We start from the raw sequence: 22,962 nt of genomic DNA, 5'->3' as shown, positions 1-22,962 counted from the left end.
GAAGGCAGGCTCTCTGACCATGGGAAGGCAGGCTATCTGACCAGGGGAAGGCAGGCTATCTGACCAGGGGAAGGCAGGCTATCTGACCAGGGGAAGGTAGGCTCTCTGACCATGGGAAGGCAGGCTATCCGACCAGGGGAAGGTAAGCTCTCTGACCATGGGAAGGCAGGCTCTCTGACCATGGGAAGGCAGGATATCTGACCACGGGAAGGCAGGCTATCTGACCATGGGAAGGCAGGCTATCTGACCAGGGGAAGGCAGGCTATCTGACCAGGGGAAGGCAGGCTCTCTGACCACGGGAAGGCAGGCTATCTGACCACGGGAAGGCAGGCTATCTGACCATGGGAAGGCAGGCTATCTGACCAGGGGAAGGCAGGCTATCTGACCAGGGGAAGGTAGGCTCTCTGACCATGGGAAGGCAGGCTATCTTACCATGGGAAGGCAGGCTATCTGACCAGGGGAAGGCAGGCTATCAGACCATGGGAAGGCAGGATATCTGACCACGGGAAGGCAGGCTATCTGACCATGGGAAGGCAGGCTATCTGACCAGGGGAAGGCAGGCTATCTGACCAGGGGAAGGCAGGCTCTCTGACCACGGGAAGGCAGGCTATCTGACCATGGGAAGGCAGGCTATCTGACCATGGGAAGGCAGGCTATCTGACCAGGGGAAGGCAGGCTATCTGACCAGGGGAAGGTAGGCTCTCTGACCATGGGAAGGCAGGCTATCTTACCATGGGAAGGCAGGCTATCTGACCATGGGAAGGCAGGCTATCTTACCATGGGAAGGCAGGCTATCTGACCAGGGGAAGGCAGGCTATCTGACCAGGGGAAGGCAGGCTATCTGACCAGGGGAAGGCAGGCTATCTGACCAGGGGAAGGCAGGCTCTCTGACCATGGGAAGGCAGGCTATCTTACCATGGGAAGGCAGGCTATCTGACCAGGGGAAGGCAGGCTATCTGACCATGGGAAGGCAGGCTATCTGACCAGGGGAAGGCAGGCTATCTGACCAGGGGAAGGCAGGCTATCTGACCATGGGAAGGCAGGCTATCTGACCATGGGAAGGCAGGCTATCTGACCAGGGGAAGGCAGGCTATCTGACCAGGGGAAGGCAGGCTATCTGACCATGGGAAGGCAGGCTATCTGACCAGGGGAAGGCAGGCTATCTGACCATGGGAAGGCAGGCTAGCTGACCATGGGAAGGCAGGCTATCAGACCACGGAAAGGCAGGCTATCTGACCATGGGAAGGCAGGCTATCTGACCAGGGGAAGGCAGGCTATCTGACCAGGGGAAGGCAGGCTATCAGACCACGGAAAGGCAGGCTATCTGAACACGGGAAGGCAGGCTATCAGACCATGGGAAGGCAGGCTATCTGACCATGGGAAGGCAGGCTATCTGACCAGGGGAAGGCAGGCTATCTGACCAGGGGAAGGCAGGCTATCTGACCAGGGGAAGGCAGGCTATCTGACCAGGGGAAGGCAGGCTATCTGACCAGGGGAAGGCAGGCTATCTGACCATGGGAAAGCAGGCTAACTGACCAGGGGAAGGCAGGCTATTTGACCCTGGGAAGGCACTCCAGCCAAGGCCAATCCTTTCGAAGCTTGACATTCACACTCGCAGGTCAATATATAGCTAACAATAACTACAATGTGTATTTATATAGCAGCTTTAACATAGTAAAACATCCCAAGGCGCTTCACAGGAACATAAATCAGACAAAAATTAACACTGAGCCAAAGAAGGAGAATTAGGTCAGGTGTCCAAAAGCTTGGTCAAAGAGATAGGTTTTAAGGTGGGTCTTAAAGTAGGAGAGAGAAGTGGAGAGGTTTAGGCAGGGAATTCCAGAGGTTAGGGTCTAGATGCCTGAAGGCACGGTCGCCAATGGTGGGGCGAAGGAAATGGGGGATGCACAAGAAGCCAAAGTTGGAGGAAAGCAGAGTTCTCAGAGGGTTGCGGGGCTGGAGGAGGAGTGGGAACCATGGCCGATTGTTCCCCTCCCTCACCCAAGGGAACCAAGGCCAATTCTGACTGCCCTACTGTCACCCTGGCTGAGATCAGCTTGCCTAGCACTTTGTCAATCCTTCTTTAAATCAGAGAAAGTACGACTTGATTGTTTCTATTTCATGTTATTGAAGGTGTGTGGGAGCCTGATAAGGTACAAACCCACAGTCGTTTACATCCACACAGTGTCAAGGTGTCAGTTCTATTGTGGTAACCACAGTCGTGCAGATATGAGCAAACAGATGTAGCTTTCATGATCTAAATGTCAACAGCCACCAGGGTCATGTAAATAAAATTTCTCTAATAACAGTTCCACCTACAGACATGAGAGACAGCACAATGAACAGAAAAACACGGGAGTCAGTTCTCCAATCAGTATACTGATAAAAGGATAGTTGCAACCTCAGGTTCCCAGGCATCGAAGGATTGCTTGGTAATAGCTCTGTACGATGAGTCATTGGAAACAAGTTCTCTAACTTTCCAGTTTCCTAAAATGTTGTAGAAAGAGATTCTAGGCTCCATCCTCCCCTTCTCCTTCACTCTCTACTGCGCTGCCCACTCTAGGAAAAGCTGCTGGCCTCTAATGAGAACCAGAGGAGTTCATTGGCTACTGGCACCCAACATTCTGGCTGTGTCCTCCCAGCCAGCCATGATCTACATGCCCGGAGTGCCAGAAAATGAATGAAATGAGCTATTATTGGGCGAGGTCAGCTCACTTACATGCAGGCACCGACAGTGTCAAAGGACATCAGTCCTGACAGCACTTTGCTGGGATCATATTACCACAAGTCAGGAGTGTGATGGAATACTCTCCACTTGCCTGGATGAGTGCAGCTCCAACAACACTCAAGAAGCTCGACACCATCCAGGACAAAGCAGCCCACTTAATTGGCACCCCATCCACCACCCGAAACATTCACTCCCTTCACCACCGACGCACCGTGGCTGCAGTGTGTACCATCCACAGGATGCACTGCAGCAACTCGCCAAGGTTTCTTTAACAGCATCTCCCAAACCCGCGGCCTCTACCACCTAGAAGGACAAGGGCAGCAGGCACATGGGAACAACACCACCTGCACGTTCCCCTCCAAGTCACACACCATCCCGACTTGGAAATATATCGCCGTTCCTTCATCGTCACTGGGTCAAAATCCTGGAACTCCCTTCCTAACAGCACTGTGGGAGAACCTTCACCACACGGACTGCAGTGGTTCAAGAAGGTGGCTCACCACCACCTTCTCAAGGGCAATTAGGGATGGGCAATAAATGCCGGCCTCGCCAGCGATGCCTACATCCCATGAACATAGAGAGCAAAGGAATGACAAAAGGCCATTTGGCATGGACAGGCCCCTCTATCCAACAGACAATCCGTGCAATCATCGACCTTCGCTAATTTAATCTTGGGTTTGCCACATCTCTGGTTTGGGACCGGTCAATTTGTTTTGCGTGCAGGGTGTCTAAAACTTCCTAAAATGAAAGCTGAACGCCCTGGCCCCCCAAAGTCCCTTTTTTTGTTTTTACTCACTTTTGGGCCGAGTGATGTGGAGACATTAGCTGTTAAAGTTACTAAGATTTTCAGTGAGCTTTCATCAGCAGCAGAGAAAACATCAGAACTCGGGCCCAGAACACAACCCACTGGCCCCTCCACCTCTCCCCCTGTTCAGTTTTTTTCCACTGGTCAGGTGGTGGTCAGCCTGTTGAAGCTGCTTTCCCGAGGAAGGTAAATAAGCAGAGATAACACTTCCAGTGACAAACCCCACTGAAATCTATCGCTCGCCTTCAAAGGCAACAGCAAGAAGAAAACTCTGCCTTCTGATTCCAAGCCATGATATTCCATAGGTGACAATTCTAAGGCCCAAACAGGACTAGCAGCATTCTGCCCCATACAGTATTTGACCATCCATTTCTACACTTACTCCAGAACCTTTTAATCCATTTCATAACCAGATATTTGATTGTTAATTTTTGAAGGACTTAAAATGTTGATGGGAGTGCATTCCAGAAACCCACTGCTCTGATAGAGTCAGAGACTACTGATTCTCAAATCAGGCTGATAGCTGAGATCAAGTGGCCCATCACAGCATTTCACGGAAACAGGAAGATATCCTTCTGAGTGTGGGTGTGACAGTGCTGACTCTGTGTCCTTTGCCTGCCAAACAACCCATCTCTTCAGAGACATCTGTTGCAAGCCGTTCAAAATCTTTTGTCGGGAGTTGAGAGCTGATGGTGAAATGGATTATCCATTGAGCATAGCCTTGTCGCAAGCTGTGAGGGTGACATTTACTTGCACCTCTTGAGTGTCTGGTATCTTTGACCCTTGCAGGGAATATTACAGGCCTTGGCCATTCCACTGCATTTAATTGTGCAAAGCGGCTCACTGTTGTTTTTCGAGGGCGGCTGACCATTGTATCTGATTTCCCAATGCAACAGAGCTTGAATAAAAAAGGAAGACTGATTTTCATTCTGTCACTGGCTTCCCCAGGGTCCTGGGAGTAACAGACTGTACAAAAATCGACTTCTTCTCAAGACACAGTTCTGTTCTGCAGTCCTCAAGGGTTGGTGTTTTGTGATTGTGCAGGGTAGTCACAAATTACACATCACCAGTGCATCTGCTAACTTCCCAGAATCCAGGCCTGAGACACTTGTTCTCTCACTATCCTCTTTTCCCAAGTGTTCTGTGACAGGCCAGTGTGACGAGCCATTTATTTTTCACATTGATTAATATGTTACAACATGATCGGGTAAAAGGAGGAAAACAATTCACTTTTTTGCCAATACCCCTCCTGCTTTTGTGGCAATGGGTTCAGAGGAATTGTGGTTAATGCCCCCTCCCTGCTTTATACCCACAGTAATGTTTAATGCCCCTTCACTGCTTTATACCCACACTGATGTTTAATCATAGAATCATAGAATCATAGAATCATAGAAAGGTTACAGCGCAAAAGGAGGCCATTCGGCCCATCACGTCCGCGCTGGCTCTATGCAAGAGCAATCCAGCTAGTCCCACTCCCCCACCCTATCCCCATAGCCCTGCACATTTTTTACTTTCAAGTACTTATCCAGTTCCCTTTTGAAGGCCATGATTAAATCTGCCTCCACCACCCCCTCGGGCAGTGCATTCCAGATCCTAACCACACGCTGTGTAAAAAAGTTTTTCCTCATGTCACCTTTGGTTCTTTTGCCAATCACCTTAAATCTATGCCCTCTAGTCCTTCTGCTAATGGGAACAGTTTCTCTCGATTACTCTGTCTAGACCCCTCATGATTTTGAATACCTCTATCAAATCTCCTCGCAACCGTCTCTGTTCCAAGGAGAACAACCCCAGCTTCTCTAGTCTATCCACATAACTAAAGTCCTTCATCCTGGAATCATTCTAGTAAATCTCCTCTGTACCCTCTCTAAGGTCTTCACATTTTTCCTAAAGTGCGGTGCCCAGAACTGGACACAACACTCCAGTTGTGGCCGAACCAGTGTTTTATAAAGGTTCATCATGACTTCCATACTTTTGTACTCTCTACCTCTATTTATAAAGCCCAGGATCCCATATGCTTTTTTAACCACTTTCTCAACCTGCCCTGCAACCTTCAATGATTTGTGCACATATATCCCCAGATTTCTTTGTTCCTGTGCCCCTTTTAGAATTGTGCCCTCTAGTTTATATTGCCTCTCCTCGTTCTTCCCACCAAAATGTATCACTTTGCATTTTTCTGCATTAAATTTCATCTGCCACGTGTCCACCCATGCCACCAGCCTGTCTATATCCTCTTGAAGTCTATCACTATCCTCCTCACTGTTCACTACCCTTCTAAGTTTCGTGTCATCTGCAAATTTTGAAATTGTGCCCTGTACAACCAAGTCCAAGTCATTAACATATATCAAGAAAAGCAGTAGTCCCAGCACGACCCCTGGGGAACACCACTGTACACCTCCCTCCAGGCTGAAAAACACCACTACTCTCTGTTTCCTGTCACTTAGCCAATTCTGTATCCATGTTGTTACTGTCCCCTTTATTCCATGGGCCGCAGTCTTGATGATAAGCCTACCATGCGGCACTTTATCAAACGTCTTTTGAAAGTCCATATACACCACATCAACTGCATTGCCCTCATCTACCCTCTCTGTTACCTCATTAAAAAACTCTATCAGGTTAGTTAAACACGATTTTCCTTCAACAAATCTGTGCTGGCTTTCCCTCATCAATCCACACTCGTCCAAGTGACTATTAATTCTTTCCCGGATTATCGTTTCCAAAAGTTTCTCCACCACTGAGGTTAAACTGGCTGGCCTACAGTTGCTGGGTTTATCCTTACACCCTTTTTTGAACAAGGGTGTAACATTTGCAATTCTCCAGTCCTCTGGCACCATCCCTGCTTCTAAGGATGTTTGGAAGATTATGGCCAGCACCTCCGCAATTTCCACCCTTACTTCCCTCAGCAACCGAGGATGCATCCCATCCGGACCGGGTGACTTATCTACTTTAAGTACAGTTCGCCTTTCAAGTAACTCTTCTTTATCAATTTTTAGCCCATCAGTATCTCAACTATATCTTCCTTTACTGAGACTCTGGCAGCATCTTCTTCCTTGGTAAAGACAGATGCAAAATACTCATTTAGTACCTTGACCATCCCCTCTCCTCCATGAGTAGATCTCCTTTATGGTCCCAAACCGGCCCCACCCCTCCTCTTACTACCCGTTTACTATTTATATGTCTGTAGAAGACTTTTGGATTTCCTTTTATGTTGGCTGCCAATCTATTCTCATACTCTCTCTTTGCCCCTCTTATTTCCTTTTTCACTTCCCCTCTGAACTTTCTATATTCAGCCTGGTTCTCACTTGTATTATCAACCTGACACCTGTCATATGCCCCTTTTTTCTGCTTCATCTTACTCACTATCTCTTTTGGCATCCAGGGAGCTCTGGCTTTGGTTGCCCTACTTTTCTCCCTCGTGGGAATGTGCCTAGACTGCACCTGAACCATCTCCTCTTTAAAGGCCGCCCATTGTTCAATTACGGTTTTGCCTGCCAATCTTTGATTCCAATTTACCCAGGCCAGATCTGTTCTCATTCCATTGAAATTGGCCCTTCTCCAATTGAGTATTTTTACTTTAAAGTGGTACATGTCCTTTTCCATAGCTATTTTAAACCTTATGATACTATGATCACTGCTCCCTAAATGCTTCCCCACTGACACTTGCTCCACTTGGCCCGCCTCATTCCCTAGAACCAAGTCCAGCAATGCTCCTTCCTCGTTAATGCCCCCTCCCTGCTTTATACCCACAGTAATATTTAATACCCCCTCTGTGCTTTATACCCACAGTAATGTTTAATGCCCCCTCCCTGCTTTATACCCACAGTAATATTTAATACCCCCTCCCTGCTTTATACCCACAGTAATATTTAATACCCCCTCTGTGCTTTATACCCACAGTAATATTTAATACCCCCTCCCTGCTTTATACCCACAGTAATATTTAATACCCCCTCCCTGCTTTATACCCACAGTAATATTTAATACCCCCTCCCTGCTTTATACCCACAGTAATATTTAATACCCCCTCCCTGCTTTATACCCACAGTAATATTTAATACCCCCTCCCTGCTTTATACCCACGGTAATGTTTAATACCCCCTCCCTGCTTTATACCCACAGTAATATTTAATACCCCCTCCCTGCTTTATACCCACAGTAATATTTAATACCCCTTCCTGCTTTATACCCACAGTAATATTTAATACCCCCTCCTGCTTTATACCCATTTTCAATAGAGAAGTGCTTGGTCTTCAACCAACGCTATCCAGACAGCACGGCCGGGATTGGCAACTCCATGATACAACAACAACAACTTGCATTCATATAGCATCTTTAACATAGTAAAACGTCCCAAGGCACTTCACAGGAGCGATTATCAAACAAAATCTGACACAGAGCCGCATAAGGAGATATTAAGACAGGTGACCAAAAGTTTGATCAAAGAGGTAGGTTTTATGGAGCGTCTTAAAGGAGGAGAGAGAGGTAGAGAGGCGGAGAGGTTTAGAGAGGGAATTCCAGAGCTTAGGGCCTAGGCAGCTGAAGGCACGGCCGAACAATGGTGGAGTGATTAAAATCGGGGATGCGCAAGAGGCAAGAATTGGAGGAGCGCAGAGATCTCGGAGGGTTGTAGGGCTGGAGGAGGTTACAGAGATAGGGAGGGGCGAGGCCATGGAGGGATTTGAAAACAAGGATGAGAATTTTAAAATTGAGTCATTCCCGGCCTGGAGCCAATGTGGGTCAGCGAGCACAGGAGTGATGGGTGAACGGGACTTGGTGCGAGTTAGGATACGGGGCAGCAGAGTTTTGGATGAGCTCAAGTTTATGGAGGGTGGAAGATGGGAGGCCGGCCAGGAGAGTATTGGAATAGTTGAGACTAAAGGTAACAAAGGCAGGGGCGAGGCCATGGAGGAATTTGAAAAGTTGACTTCAACTCTCTGGCACAATGGGGCGAAGGCCTGAAGTGCCACCCAATGCACATTGTGCATTTTGTGCATAAGTTTTTTGCATCAGATGAGTTCTGATACCCAACGGATGTGATGAATAGGCGTCTTTGTTTTAATTTTACAAAAAAAAATTGAAGCCTAAATGAATGGATACATAAGGAACAGAAAATCTAGTGTGCGCTGTCCTTAAATCCTTAATAATTACATAATCACATTCTAGGGGTAATACCATATTCCCACAATCCGGGCTGGGAGCTGTTATTGTCGTCTCCATTCTCCCTCTCTGTGAGGGGACAGGGTCACAATATTACTCCTGATGTTTTCTACAATGATGCTTAGACTTTTGTTGCCTGAAGTTGAAGTTATTTTCCCTGCTTAAGGCCTTTCCCAGCATCATTCATGCGGTTATGGTACACCAATTGTCCCGGCCATGCCAATCACGGGCAGCCGCATATATCAGGCAAATACCGCTAACCATTTCTCATTGAAGTCAATCACAAAGGCGCCCCTTATAACACATTCAACACCGGCTATTTCGGGCAGCTCTTTTTGTATTTTCTACTCCTCCAGCACTTTTCAGAGACCTGTACACAGCACAGACTGGGAAGAAAGAGAAGGAAATATTAATAATCTGCCTTTTTTCACATTCTCTTTTACATTGTTTCACGTGGTCAGAAGTTTGGGAAAATATTACAAACATCCGCCATTTACACGGGCGGTTACAATCAGCTCCAAACAGTGAGGAAAGGCGAATAAATTCTCTTATATTCTGAAAAGAAAACGAAGAAGCATTTTAAAATTAAAAGGAATTTTCAGTAGTTGAAATTTCAGCAATATGTTCTTTCATTATTTACTGTCCACTGCTTATAGCAGGCAAATCACATTAACACCAACACGCCCGCTATAAGCAGTGGGGACTGCTTTAGGGCTCTCAAACAGAACCAATCGATGCACATTAATATACTGACATACACACAGAGATACACACACACAGATCAGTGAACTGAAGTAGAATCAGACAAAGTTAGATACGAATTGATACACAAACAGAATTAAAAACACATGCAGATACACACACTAAGATGCACAAACAGAAGTACAGAGAGAAGCACACACATACATATACGTACACACACATATACACACACATACGTACACACGCACATACACACACACATACACACACGCACACACACACATATACAGACACACACACACTCATACACACACCCATACATACACACACACATAAATGTATGTCTGTAACACCAGCATTCAATGAAAATCATACATTTTGTGGCAATTTCTTTCCCAGCCAATAATTTAATAAATACAGAGACAAAGCCAGTAAATCACGAATACAGTGACCGCAGCGACCAGGAGTCTGTAGAATTTCACTTCGTCATCAGGGAGAAGGGCAGCTTGAAAACAATTCCCATCTCCTCCAAATCAGGAGGATTGCTGACTAAAAGCTGAACATGTTGGAAGTACGCGTTAATCTCCAGTCACACTTTCAGATGTGACGAACCTGCTGTGCCTTGCAGCATTCCCTGATTTTATTCTGATTTATCTCTGCTGATGGATTGTTGAGACAGAGACCTGGAATGGAATTTGCAGACATTTAAACTGACTGCAGCCAAAGCTCCTGGGTGAATGATTGTCAAACAATTTTAAACTAATTTGTCTGAGTGGAGAGCTGAGATGTTCCGATGAGTCTTTCAAAGAGCCCCAAGGTTTTATTACATAAAGTTAAAAGAACCCAAAGTTCTTCAGCTCCTGTTCCTTCCTCCCTTAGAATAGGATGCTCTGTGTCTGAAAAGGTTAATTAATCTGACCTCTATGACAGAATGAGGCCTGTGACAGAGAAGAGTGGAGATGTTAGTACACTAATTAATCTCTCCTTCCAATACCACCATGTCGGCGACTGCATTTTCAGCTCTACTCGGGCTCTGACAACTCCCCAACGCTACGTTCACTATCTCACCCCACAGCCCTTTGCAACAATCAGCTCCGTTAGCCAGAAGAGTATTATTCATCGGAGCTAACACCATTTACAAGTCAGGGGCAGTCACTGACATTTCGAAAGCTAACCCATACTTGCACAAAGTCCCAGAGCAGGGATTTCAGTAGCAATGAATAGACTGCACATATCAGAGAGTCAAGCAGCACCATTCATATCAACACCACAAACACTCACATGACACCCGTGGACACACATCACACTCGTGGACAAAGTTCACTGTACTGGCAGCCACTGCTCTCTGTCTGTTTGTTCCCCTCCTCGTGCCTTGCCAGGGAGACAATGCTCCCACTGCCAAGACTGATGTCCTGTCACCACCACAAATCTTTGCCAACAACTTATATATATAAAAGTCTTCTGTCTATCCCACTCTACACATCACACATCAACGAGTCACACCCCACACGTCACACCACCCCATCACAGACCACGCTCTTTTTCAACGGCAAACAAACTTGAAAAAGAAAACCATTCATTGAGCTGGAATTTACAAGCGGCTACTAACTCATTGACTTTACTGATTGACTCCAGCAGTTACAAGCAGCTACAATTATCTGGATGACTCTATTTAGAGCAGCAGTCTTAAAGACCTAAACACCCGTTGCCTGAGATACAGGCATTCTAATCACCAGTTGCCTGAGATACAGGCATTCTAATCACCAGTTGCCTGAGATGCAGGCATTCTAATCACCAGTTGCCTGAGATGCAGGCATTCTAATCACCAGTTGCCTGAGATACAGGCATTCTAATCACCAGTTGCCTGAGATACAGGCATTCTAATCACCTGCTGGAGATACAGCATTTTAAACATCTTCTGGAGATACAGGCATTCTAATCACCAGTTGCCTGAGATACAGGCATTCTAATCACCAGTTGCCTGAGATGCAGGCATTCTAATCACCAGTTGCCTGAGATACAGGCATTCTAATCACCAGTTGCCTGAGATACAGGCATTCTAATCACCTGCTGGAGATACAGCATTTTAAACATCTTCTGGAGATACAGGCATTCTAATCACCCATTGAAAACTGTAACTTTGAAACTGCGTGGCTCTTGCTGTTTTGTGTTGTGGCAGTTCTGTGGGATCTGCCCTACAGTTTACAGTCTACTCCTGTTAATTCAGTCATTTTTTTCCTCAAAAAAGTTTTGAATTGTCCAATCATACACATTAATCAATTTTAACCAAACAACGCAGGAGCTTTTTTTTGCATGATTTGAATTCTAATTAACAGATCATTTGAATTAAGCAATTTTGAATTAGGAGTGGACTGCCAACGGTCAGAATTGCTTCATTAAGCAGAGCTACAACGCACATTATCCACAATACAGTAACTTTATTTTCCCAGTCCTGTCAGTGCTGTTTTATAACGAGCCACTAAGAGGCACAACAAGCAGCTGGGGTTGACAACCGTGTGATATTTCCTGTCTCCCAGGGGTAAAGCCCAGATCTCAACTCACCACCTCTCCATTGGTACGAATGAGACTTTAACTGCAAGAATTGTAGCTCTTACCATTCTGTGACAAAGTTCCAGTGAATACAGCACTTTACATGTTGTCCATAGCTCAGTGGGTAGCACTCTCGTCTCTGTGAGTCAGAAGATTGTGGATTCAAGTCCCATTCCAGAGACTTGAGCACATAATCCAGGCTGACACTCCCAGAGCAGTACTGAGGGAGTGCTGCACTGTCGGAGGTGCCGTCTTTTGGATGAGACTTTAAACCGAAGCCCCGTCTGTCCTCTCAGGTGGACATTAAAGATCCCATGGCACTTTTCAAAGAAGGGCAAGGGGAGCTCTCATGTAGTCATGCTAACATTTATCCCTCAACAAACACCTAAAAAAAAAACAGATGCTCTGGTCATTTATTTCATTGCCGTGTGTGGGAGCTTGCTGTGCGCAAATTGGCTGCAGTGTTAACTACATCACAACAGTGACGATATTTCCACAGTACTTTGCTGGCTGTAAATTGCTTTGGGACGTCCAGAGGTCGTGAAAGGTGCCAGAAATATAAATGTAAGTCTTTTTTTAAAACAGGATGTAGTCGGAGGTTGACACTTCCAACTGTCACACACTCTGAGGGGACTAGTAAGAGGTTTTCCCATAGTCAGTACAGTGTGGCAGCTGATGGAGGTGGGGCTGTGGGATTAATCTCTCACTTTGCTGAGTTCTTGACCCCAAACATGCCATAATGGGGAGGTGCCCAAGCAGAGGCCTTTGCCAAGCTGCGGCCCAGGAGAACTCCAGGTGGATTTGATACCCTCGGAACTTTCTCTTATCGAAGCAATTTCCAACGCCCCTCCCCCGTTAGATGGTGCAGGATTGAGTCACAGACCTGACGTCACCTGTTGTACCTCTGCTACTTCTAACTAAGGAAACAACGCACAGATATTGTGCGTGTGGCCAGTCATTGCCTGTGCCTCTCTAGTTCTATATTTCAGCTGTGATTCAGTGTCACAGAGCTTCAAATATACCATTTCTCCATTTGGTTATTAGTTACACAACTGGTCAATTTTGTTGTGGGTCTGCCTTGCTGGAATCACAAGTTACTTATTAAAGGTAATATCCATACAGGTTCCCAGTTAACCTTGGTTACCATGGTTTCCTGCCAAGGTTAATTGTTGCACACAGGACAGGAAGCAGAACAGGTGCAAAACAGGAACAACATAGCAGAGGAAAAAAAATACAACACAGATACAGATACAACATGGCACAGATACAGCGAGAAAACAGCACAGATACAGCATGGTACAGGAAACACAGAATACAGCACAGATACAGCACGGTACAGGAAACAGAATACAGCAGAGATACAGCATGGTACAGGAAACACAGAATACAGCAGAGATACAGCATGGTACAGGAAACAGAATACAGCACAGATACAGCATGGTACAGGAAACAGAATACAGCAGAGATACAGCATGGTACAGGAAACAGAATACAGCAGAGATACAGCATGGTACAGGAAACACAGAATACAGCACAGATACAGCATGGTACAGGAAACAGAATACAGCACAGATACAGCATGGTACAGGAAACAGAATACAGCACAGATACAGCGTGGTACAGGAAACAGAATACAGCAGAGATACAGCATGGTACAGGAAACAGAATACAGCACAGATACAGCATGGTACAGGAAACAGAATACAGCACAGATACAGCATGGTACAGGAAACAGAATACAGCACAGATACAGCATGGTACAGGAAACACAGAATACAGCAGAGATACAGCATGGTACAGGAAACAGAATACAGCAGAGATACAGCATGGTACAGGAAACACAGAATACAGCACAGATATAGCATGGTACAGGAAACACAGAATACAGCACAGATACAGCATGGTACAGGAAACAGAATACAGCACAGATACAGCATGGTACAGGAAACACAGAATACAGCAGAGATACAGCATGGTACAGGAAACACAGAATACAGCACAGATACAGCATGGTACTGGAAACAGAATACAGCAGAGATACAGCATGGTACAGGAAACACAGAATACAGCACAGATACAGCATGGTACAGGAAACAGAATACAGCAGAGATACAGCATGGTACAGGAAACAGAATACAGCAGAGATACAGCATGGTACAGGAAACACAGAATACAGCACAGATACAGCATGGTACTGGAAACAGAATACAGCAGAGATACAGCATGGTACAGGAAACACAGAATACAGCACAGATACAGCATGGTACAGGAAACAGAATACAGCAGAGATACAGCATGGTACAGGAAACAGAATACAGCAGAGATACAGCATGGTACAGGAAACACAGAATACAGCACAGATACAGCATGGTACAGGAAACACAGAATACAGCAGAGATACAGCATGGTACAGGAAACACAGAATACAGCAGAGATACAGCATGGTACAGGAAACAGAATACAGCACAGATACAGCATGGTACAGGAAACAGAATACAGCACAGATACAGCATGGTACAGGAAACACAGAATACAGCACAGATACAGCATGGTACAGGAAACAGAATACAGCAGAGATACAGCATGGTACAGGAAACAGAATACAGCAGAGATACAGCATGGTACAGGAAACACAGAATACAGCAGAGATACAGCATGGTACAGGAAACACAGAATACAGCACAGATACAGCATGGTACAGGAAACAGAATACAGCAGAGATACAGCATGGTACAGGAAACAGGGAATACAGCAGAGATACAGCATGGTACAGGAAACAGGGAATACAGCAGAGATACAGCATGGTACAGGAAACAGAATACAGCACAGATACAGCATGGTACAGGAAACAGAATACAGCACAGATACAGCATGGTACAGGAAACTCAGAATACAGCATGGAACAGGAAACAGAATACAGCACAGATACAGCATGGTACAGGAAACAGAATACGGCACAGATACAGCATGGTACAGGAAACACAGAATACAGCATGGAACAGGAAACAGAATACAGCACAGATACAGCATGGTACAGGAAACTCAGAATACAGCATGGAACAGGAAACAGAATACAGCACAGATACAGCATGGTACAGGAAACAGAATACGGCACAGATACAGCATGGTACAGGAAACACAGAATACAGCATGGTACAGGAAACAGAATACGGCACAGATACAGCATGGTACAGGAAACAGAATACAGCACAGATACAGCATGGTACAGGAAACACAGAATACAGCACAGATACAGCATGGTACAGGAAACACAGAATACAGCACAGATACAGCATGGTACAGGAAACAGAATACAGCACAGATACAGCATGGTACAGGAAACAGAATACAGCACAGATACAGCATGGTACAGGAAACACAGAATACAGCACAGATACAGCATGGTACAGGAAACACAGAATACAGCACAGATACAGCATGGTACAGGAAACAGAATACAGCAGAGATACAGCATGGTACAGGAAACAGAATACAGCAGAGATACAGCATGGTACAGGAATCAGAATACAGCACAGATACAGCATGGTACAGGAAACAGAATACAGCAGAGATACAGCATGGTACAGGAAACACAGAATACAGCAGAGATACAGCATGGTACAGGAAACAGAATACAGCACAGATACAGCATAGCACAGGAAACACAGAATACAGCACAGATACAGCATGGTACAGGAAACACAGAATACAGCACAGATACAGCATGGTACAGGAAACACAGAATACAGCACAGATACAGCATGGTACAGGAAACAGAATACAGCAGAGATACAGCATGGTACAGGAAACAGAATACAGCACAGATACAGCATAGCACAGGAAACTCAGAATACAGCACAGATACAGCATGGTACAGGAAACAGAATACAGCACAGATACAGCATGGTACAGGAAACAGAATACAGCACAGATACAGCATGGTACAGGAAACACAGAATACAGCACAGATACAGCATGGTACAGGAAACAATACAGCACAGATACAGCATGGTACAGGAAACACAGAATACAGCACAGATACAGCATGGTACAGGAAACACAGAATACAGCAGAGATACAGCATGGTACAGGAAACACAGAATACATCACAGATACAGCATGGTACAGGAAACAGAATACAGCAGAGATACAGCATGGTACAGGAAACAGAATACGGCACAGATACAGCATGGTACAGGAAACACAGAATACAGCAGAGATACAGCATGTACAGGAAACAGAATACAGCAGGGATACAGCATAGCACAGGAAACACAGAATACAGCACAGATACAGCATGGTACAGGAAACAGAATACAGCACAGGTATAGCATGGTACAGGAAACAGAATACAGCACAGATACAGCATGCAGACACAGCATGGCTCGCTAGGTGACTTCAGAGGGCACCAAGAATCAACCACATAGTGTGGGACTGGAGTCACATGTAGGCCAGGCAGGGGTCGGTGTGGCAGGTTTCCTTCCCTCAAGGACATTAGTGAACCATTTGGTTTTGTTACAACAATCTGGATGCTTTTGTGGTTATTTTTGTAGTACGAGCCTGCCCCTATTCAACGATCATTACGTTGATAACATTCCCACTTTCTTAGTTGGAATGGAACCATTATGTTCCATACAGTATTTGATCATCCAACTTTAGGTTTATCCTTTTAACCTTCAACCCCACTCTTAACCCACTCCTTCTGAGGTAGTTAATGCAACATTAATTCCTTCTGATTGGATTGTGTTCCACATATTCACAACACCGGGAGAAAAAATACTTATTCTAATCTATGCCTCTCTCATCTTGGAATCATAGTTTAAATAATTTATCTGTGGCCACACCATCCATAGTTATTTTAACAACCCCTCTGACACCTCTTTTCTCCAATGAGAACAAATCCAATTCTAGTTACCTGACTAATCCTGAGAACACCAACATTGCATGTGGTTGGAAATATCTTTCTCCACATCCGTTGTGAAATATTTAGGCCCGAATATTTACGGGGAAGCGGGGAGGATGCAGTGGTGGGGGGGCTGAAAACGCATGAAGAACCCAGCCAGGCTGGGAATGCGGAGGTCCTGCCCAACTTAATGGCGGGACTCATTGTCCCACTCACCAGCCAGCCAGATTGACAGGCTGGGGACGGTGCCTGGCAATTGGGAGGGGGCAATCAGCCATCGGGGCTTGGTGGTGGGGGGGGGAGACCATCGGGGTTGGGGGGAGAAAGAGGGATTGGGGCTGGGGGGAGAGAGAGGGATCGGGGCTGGAGGGAGAGAGGCTATTGGAGCTTGGGGGAGAGGGGGATTGGGGCTGGGGGGAGAGAGAGAGAGAGAGAGAGAGGCCATCGGGGCTGGGGGGGATAGAGAGGAGGATCGGGGCTGGGGGGAGAGAGAGAGGGGCCATCGGTGGGGGGAGGGCGGGAGAGAGAGAAACCATCGGCGGGGGTGGGGGGGGGAAGGTCGCGATAGCCACAGGCGGGAGAGAGAGGCCGCAATCGTCAGGGGGGAGGCCGAAGACTTCCTTGAGGGGCCGGGGGGAGCACTCCTGCTCCTCTTGGCCCACAAGGAGTGCTGGAAAAGGCAGCTCCCACCTCCCTTTCACTGCCGGGTTTCTAGACCCCTGGGAAACCAGTGCAGCAACAGTGAATTTTAAATCAGGCTCCTAATTGCATTGTGAGATTTAAATATGTTGGTGTAGTGTCCGGCCTCTCCACGACGGGACACTCGGACACCACGATATCCGCCACCGTAAAAAAAGGCAGCAGGCACAAACGTGGCATGTTGGGGATGCGTTAAATCTTTAACCGCTCCCTCCTCCCGCCCCCGACCCTCTCGTCTGTTATAAGAACATAAGAACTTAAGAAATTGGAGCAGGAGTAGGCCAATCGGCCCCTCGAGCCTGCTCCGCCATTCAATAAGATCATGGCTGATCTGATCCCAACCACAAATCTAAAGAACACAAGAAGTCGGAGCAGGACCCGGCCACATAGCCCCTGGGCCCTCTCCGCCACCCACAGGGCATTGACCGATCCGAACTCAGCTTCATGTCCAATTTCCTGCCCGCTCCCCATAACCCCTAATTCCCTTTACTTCTAGGAAACTGTCTATTTCTGTTTTAAATTTATCTAATGATTTAGCTTCCACAGCTTCCTGGGGCAGCAAATTCCACAGACCTACCACCCTCTGAGTGAAGAAGTTTCTCCTCATCTCAGTTTTGAAAGAGCAGCCCCTTATTCTAAGATTATGCCCCCTAGTTCTAGTTTCACCCATCTTTGGGAACATCCTTACTGCATCCACCCGATCAAGACCCTTCACAATCTTATATGTTTCAATAAGATCGCCTCTCATTCTTCTGAACTCCAATGAGTAGAGTCCCAATCTACTCAACCTCTCCTCATATGTCCGCCCCCTCATCCCCGGGATTAACCGAGTGAACCTTCTTTGTACTGCCTCGAGAGCAAGTATGTCTTTTCTTAAGTATGGCGACCAAAACTGTATGCAGTATTCCAGGTGCGGTCTCACCAATACCTTATATAACTGCAGCAATACCTCCTTGTTTTTATATTCTATCCCCCTAGCAATAAAAGCCAACATTCCGTTGGCTTTCTTGATCACCTGCTGCACCTGCATACCAACTTTTTGATTTTCTTGCACTAGGACCCCCAGATCCCTTTGTACTGCAGTACTTTCCAGTCTCTCGCCATTAAGAAAATAACTTGCTCTCTGATTTTTCCTGCCAAAGTGCATAACCTCACATTTTCCAATATTATATTGCATCTGCCAAATCTCCGCCCACTCACCCAGCCTGTCTATATCCCCTTGCAGGTTTTTTATGTCCTCCTCACTCTCTACTTTCCCTCCCATCTTTGTATCATCTGCAAATTTTGATATGTTGCACTCGGTCCCCTCCTCCAAATCGTTAATATAGATTGTAAAGAGTTGGGGACCCAGCACCGACCCCTGTGGAACACCACTGGTTACTGGTTGCCAGTCCGAAAATGAACCATTTATCCCAACTCTCTGCTTCCTGTTTGATAACCAATCCTCCACCCATGCCAGAATATTACCCCCAATCCCGTGATTTTTTATCTTAAGTAATAATCTTTTATGTGGCACCTTGTCGAATGCCTTCTGGAAGTCTAAATACACTACGTCCACTGGTTCCCCTTTATCCACCCTATACGTTATATCCTCGAAGAACTCAAGCAAATTTGTCAGACATGACTTCCCCTTCATAAAGCCATGCTGACTTTGTCCTATTAAATTATGCTTATCTAAATGTTCCGTTACTGTCTCCTTAATAATAGACTCCAAAATTTTACCCACCACAGATGTTAAGCTAACTGGCCTATAATTTCCAGCCTTCTGCCTACTACCCTTTTTAAATAACGGTGTTACATTAGCAGTTTTCCAATCTGCCGGGACCTCTCCTGAGTCCAGGGAATTTTGGAAAACTATCACCAAAGCATCCACAATCCCTACTGCCACTTCCCTCAAGACCCTAGGATGGAAGCCATCAGGTCCAGGGGATTTATCCGCCTTGAGTCCCATTATTTTACTGAGTACCATCTCTTGAGTGATTTTAATCGTATTTAGCTCCTCCCCCCCGAGAGTCCCCTGTTTGTCCAGTGTTGGGATATTCTTAGTGTCCTCTACTGTAAAGACTGAAACAAAATATTTGTTCAGCATTTTTGCCATCTCCATGTTTCCCACCATTAATTTCCCGGTCTCATCCTCTAAGGGACCTATGTTTGCCTTAGCCACCCTTTTTCTTTTTATATAACTATAGAAACTCTTGCTATCTGTTTTTATATTTTTTGCTAATTTCTTTTCATAATCTAACTTCCCTTTCTTAATCAATCCTTTAGTTACTTTTTGCTGTCTTTTGAAGAATTCCCAATCTTCTATCCTCCCACTAAGTTTGGCTACCTTATATGTCCTTGTTTTTAGTCGGATACTATCCTTGATTTCTTTACTTAGCCACGGGTGGCTGTCATTTCTTTTACACCCTTTTTTCCTCAGTGGAATATATTTATTTTGAAAGTTGTAAAATAACTCCCTAAATGAACACCACTGCTCATGTACCGTCTTACCCTTTAATCTATTTTCCCAGTCCACTTTAATCAATTCCGCTCTCATACCATCATAGTCTCCTTTATTCAAGCTCAGTACGCTTGTTTGAGAATCAATCTTCTCACCCTCTAATTGGATATGGAATTCAACCATGTTGTGGTCGCTCGTTCCAAGGGGATCCTTAACTAGGACATTATTAATTAATCCTGACTCATTACACAGGACCAGGTCCAAGGTTGCCTGCCCCCTTGTAGGATCAGTTACATACTGCTCAAGAAATCCATCCCTGATGCACTCAATGAACTCGTCCTCAAGGCTGCTCTGCCCAATTTGATTTGTCCAGTTAATATGATAATTAAAATCCCCCATAATTATGGCTGTTCCCTTATTACATGCCCCGACTATCTCCTGATTAATACTTCTTCCAGCAGAGTTAACATTGATGCCATATTGTCAGAAAGTGGTAAGAGGCAGGGATAGTACCAAAGGCAAGCTCACTGGATGACAAATGTCAATCCTCCACGCTGTTGGCCGAACTTAAGAAGGCTCTGACTAATGAAATAAGAAATGAGATCACAGGTTTTGCAGTTCATACCAGTACGCTGTTAGAACAAGCTGGAGAATCAATGGACCACTGTATTGTACCAACTATTCTGCTCCGGTCTCCAATGCTCTCCTGGCCGGCCTCTCATCTTCTACCCTCCATAAACGTGAGATCATCCAAAGCTCTGCTGCCCGTTTCCTAACTTGCACCAAGTCCCGTTCACCCATCACCCCTGTGCTTGCTGATCTACTTTGGCTCCCGGTCTGGCAACGCCTCAATTTTAAACCTCATCCTCATGTTCAACTCCCTCCATGGCCTCGCCCCTCTCTATCTCTGTAACCTCCTCCAGCCCTACAACCCTCCGAGATCTCTGTGTTCCTCCAACTCAGAACTCTTGTGCATCCCCCACTTCCTTCACCCACCATTGGCGGCCGTGCCTTCAGCCATTTAGGTCCTAAGCTCTGGAATACCCTCCCCAAACTTCTTCACCTCTCCACCTCACTTTCCTCCTTTAAGACTCTGCATAAAACCTACCTCTTAGACCGAGTGTATGCTCACCCTTCCTAATGACTCCTCCTTTGGCTTGGTGTCAATTTTTTGTCTGATTACGCTCCTGTGAAGCACCTTGGGACATTTTACATTGTTAAAGGCACTATATAAATGCAAGTTGTTGTTCCTGGTTAGGAGCAGGCTGCAGCATGTGGCTGTTCAAACTTTGGATTAACGACCTGCGTTATTTCTGATTTCCTGCTCACTATTTATCTTATTGACGTACATTAATGCTCCAGCGAATCTCATGATTCAAAATATCCAGTAGCATGTGATACAATACCTGGGATAATGATATTATCCAAACTGCTGGACCATACAGCACCACCTGTCTATGCACGTGGTGGAAGGGGTGAGATGGCTTTGTCAACACGGCAGCAGATAAAGTGCCACATACCACAGTGAACTCATTGTAAACATTCCAAAAAAAACAGGTTCCTGCTTCAACAGGATATGGGCTTGGAGCCAAGTCAGGTGGTAGATGAAATGGCCTGATGGATACCAATCATGGACTAAACAGGATAAGCAAATGTCGAACTGCCAAAAGTTCAGCCTCAAGGGAATGGGTTAATAATGCCTCAGTTAAGGACAAATGGCAGTGAAGTAGTTAATATAATCAATGATTACTTCCACCAAGCATTCAATGGAGAAGACATTAGCAACATATCTTCCATAATCGGAGATACTCCAAGAAGGTTCAACAATGAGATGAAAATCCTAGATAGGGTGAAAGGGTTCAAGGCAAATAAATCCCTGGAATGAATGTTTTTTCCCCCCTCTGGAGGGCACTAACAGAAACGCAGAATGAGATTTGTGAGGTGCTGACAGTCATTGTGAGAGAGTCATCAAATGCTGGGGAGGTCCAGTTAGATTGGAATCTAGTTAACAAGCTAAAATGATACCCATTTTCAAAAGAGTGATCAAAACTGATCCAGGGAGCTACAGGCCCAATAGTCCAACATCAAAATAATGGAATTGATTAAAAGGAGCAAATAGGAGAATTACCTGAATGACAATGGCCCAATAAGAGTACGGTAGCATAGTGGTTATGTATTTTTTTTTATTCGTTCATAGGATGTTAGGCGTCGCTGGCAAGGCCAGCATTTATTGCTCATCCCTAATTGCCCTTGAGAAGGTGGTGATGAACCGCCTTCTTGAACCGTTGCAGTCCGTGTGGTGAAGGTTCTCCCAGGAAGCTGTTAGGAAGGGAGTTCCAGGATTTTGAGACAATGACGGTGATATATTTCCAAGTCGGGATGGTGTGTGACTTGGAGGGGAAACGTGCAGGTGGTGTTGTTCCCATGTGCCTGCTGCCCTTGTTCTTCTAGGTGGTAGAGGTTGCGGGTTTTGGAGGTGTTGTCGGAGAAGCCTTGGCGAGTTGCTGCAGTGCATCCTGTGGATGGTGCACACTGCAGCCACGGTGCGCCGGTGGTGAAGGGAGTGAATGTTTAGGGTGGTGGATGGGGTACCAATCAAGCGGGCTGCTTTGTTCTGGATGGTGTCAAGCTTCTTGAGTGTTGTTAGAGCTGCACTCATCCAGGCAAATGGAGAGTATTCCAACACACTCCTGACTTGTGCCTTCTAGAGGGTGGAAAGGCTTTGGGGAGTCAGGAGGTGAGTCACTCGTCGCAGAATACCCAGCCTCTGACCTGCTCTTGTAGCCACAGTATTTACGTGGCTGGTCCAGTTAAGTTTCTGGTCAATGGTGACCCCCAGGAGGTTGATGGTGGGGGATTTGGCGATGGTAATGCCGTTGAATGTTGAAGGTAAGAGGAAACCTCACTGAGGTAAACAAGATAGTAAAAGGGTACAGAGGAGAGAAATCCGGAACAAAATGAGCTCAAGTTACTTCAAG

The sequence above is a fragment of the Heptranchias perlo genome, chromosome 23 (assembly GCF_035084215.1).
Source record: "Heptranchias perlo isolate sHepPer1 chromosome 23, sHepPer1.hap1, whole genome shotgun sequence".
NCBI classification, from domain to species: Eukaryota; Metazoa; Chordata; class Chondrichthyes; order Hexanchiformes; family Hexanchidae; genus Heptranchias; species Heptranchias perlo.
This window is presented reverse-complemented; position numbering follows the sequence as displayed.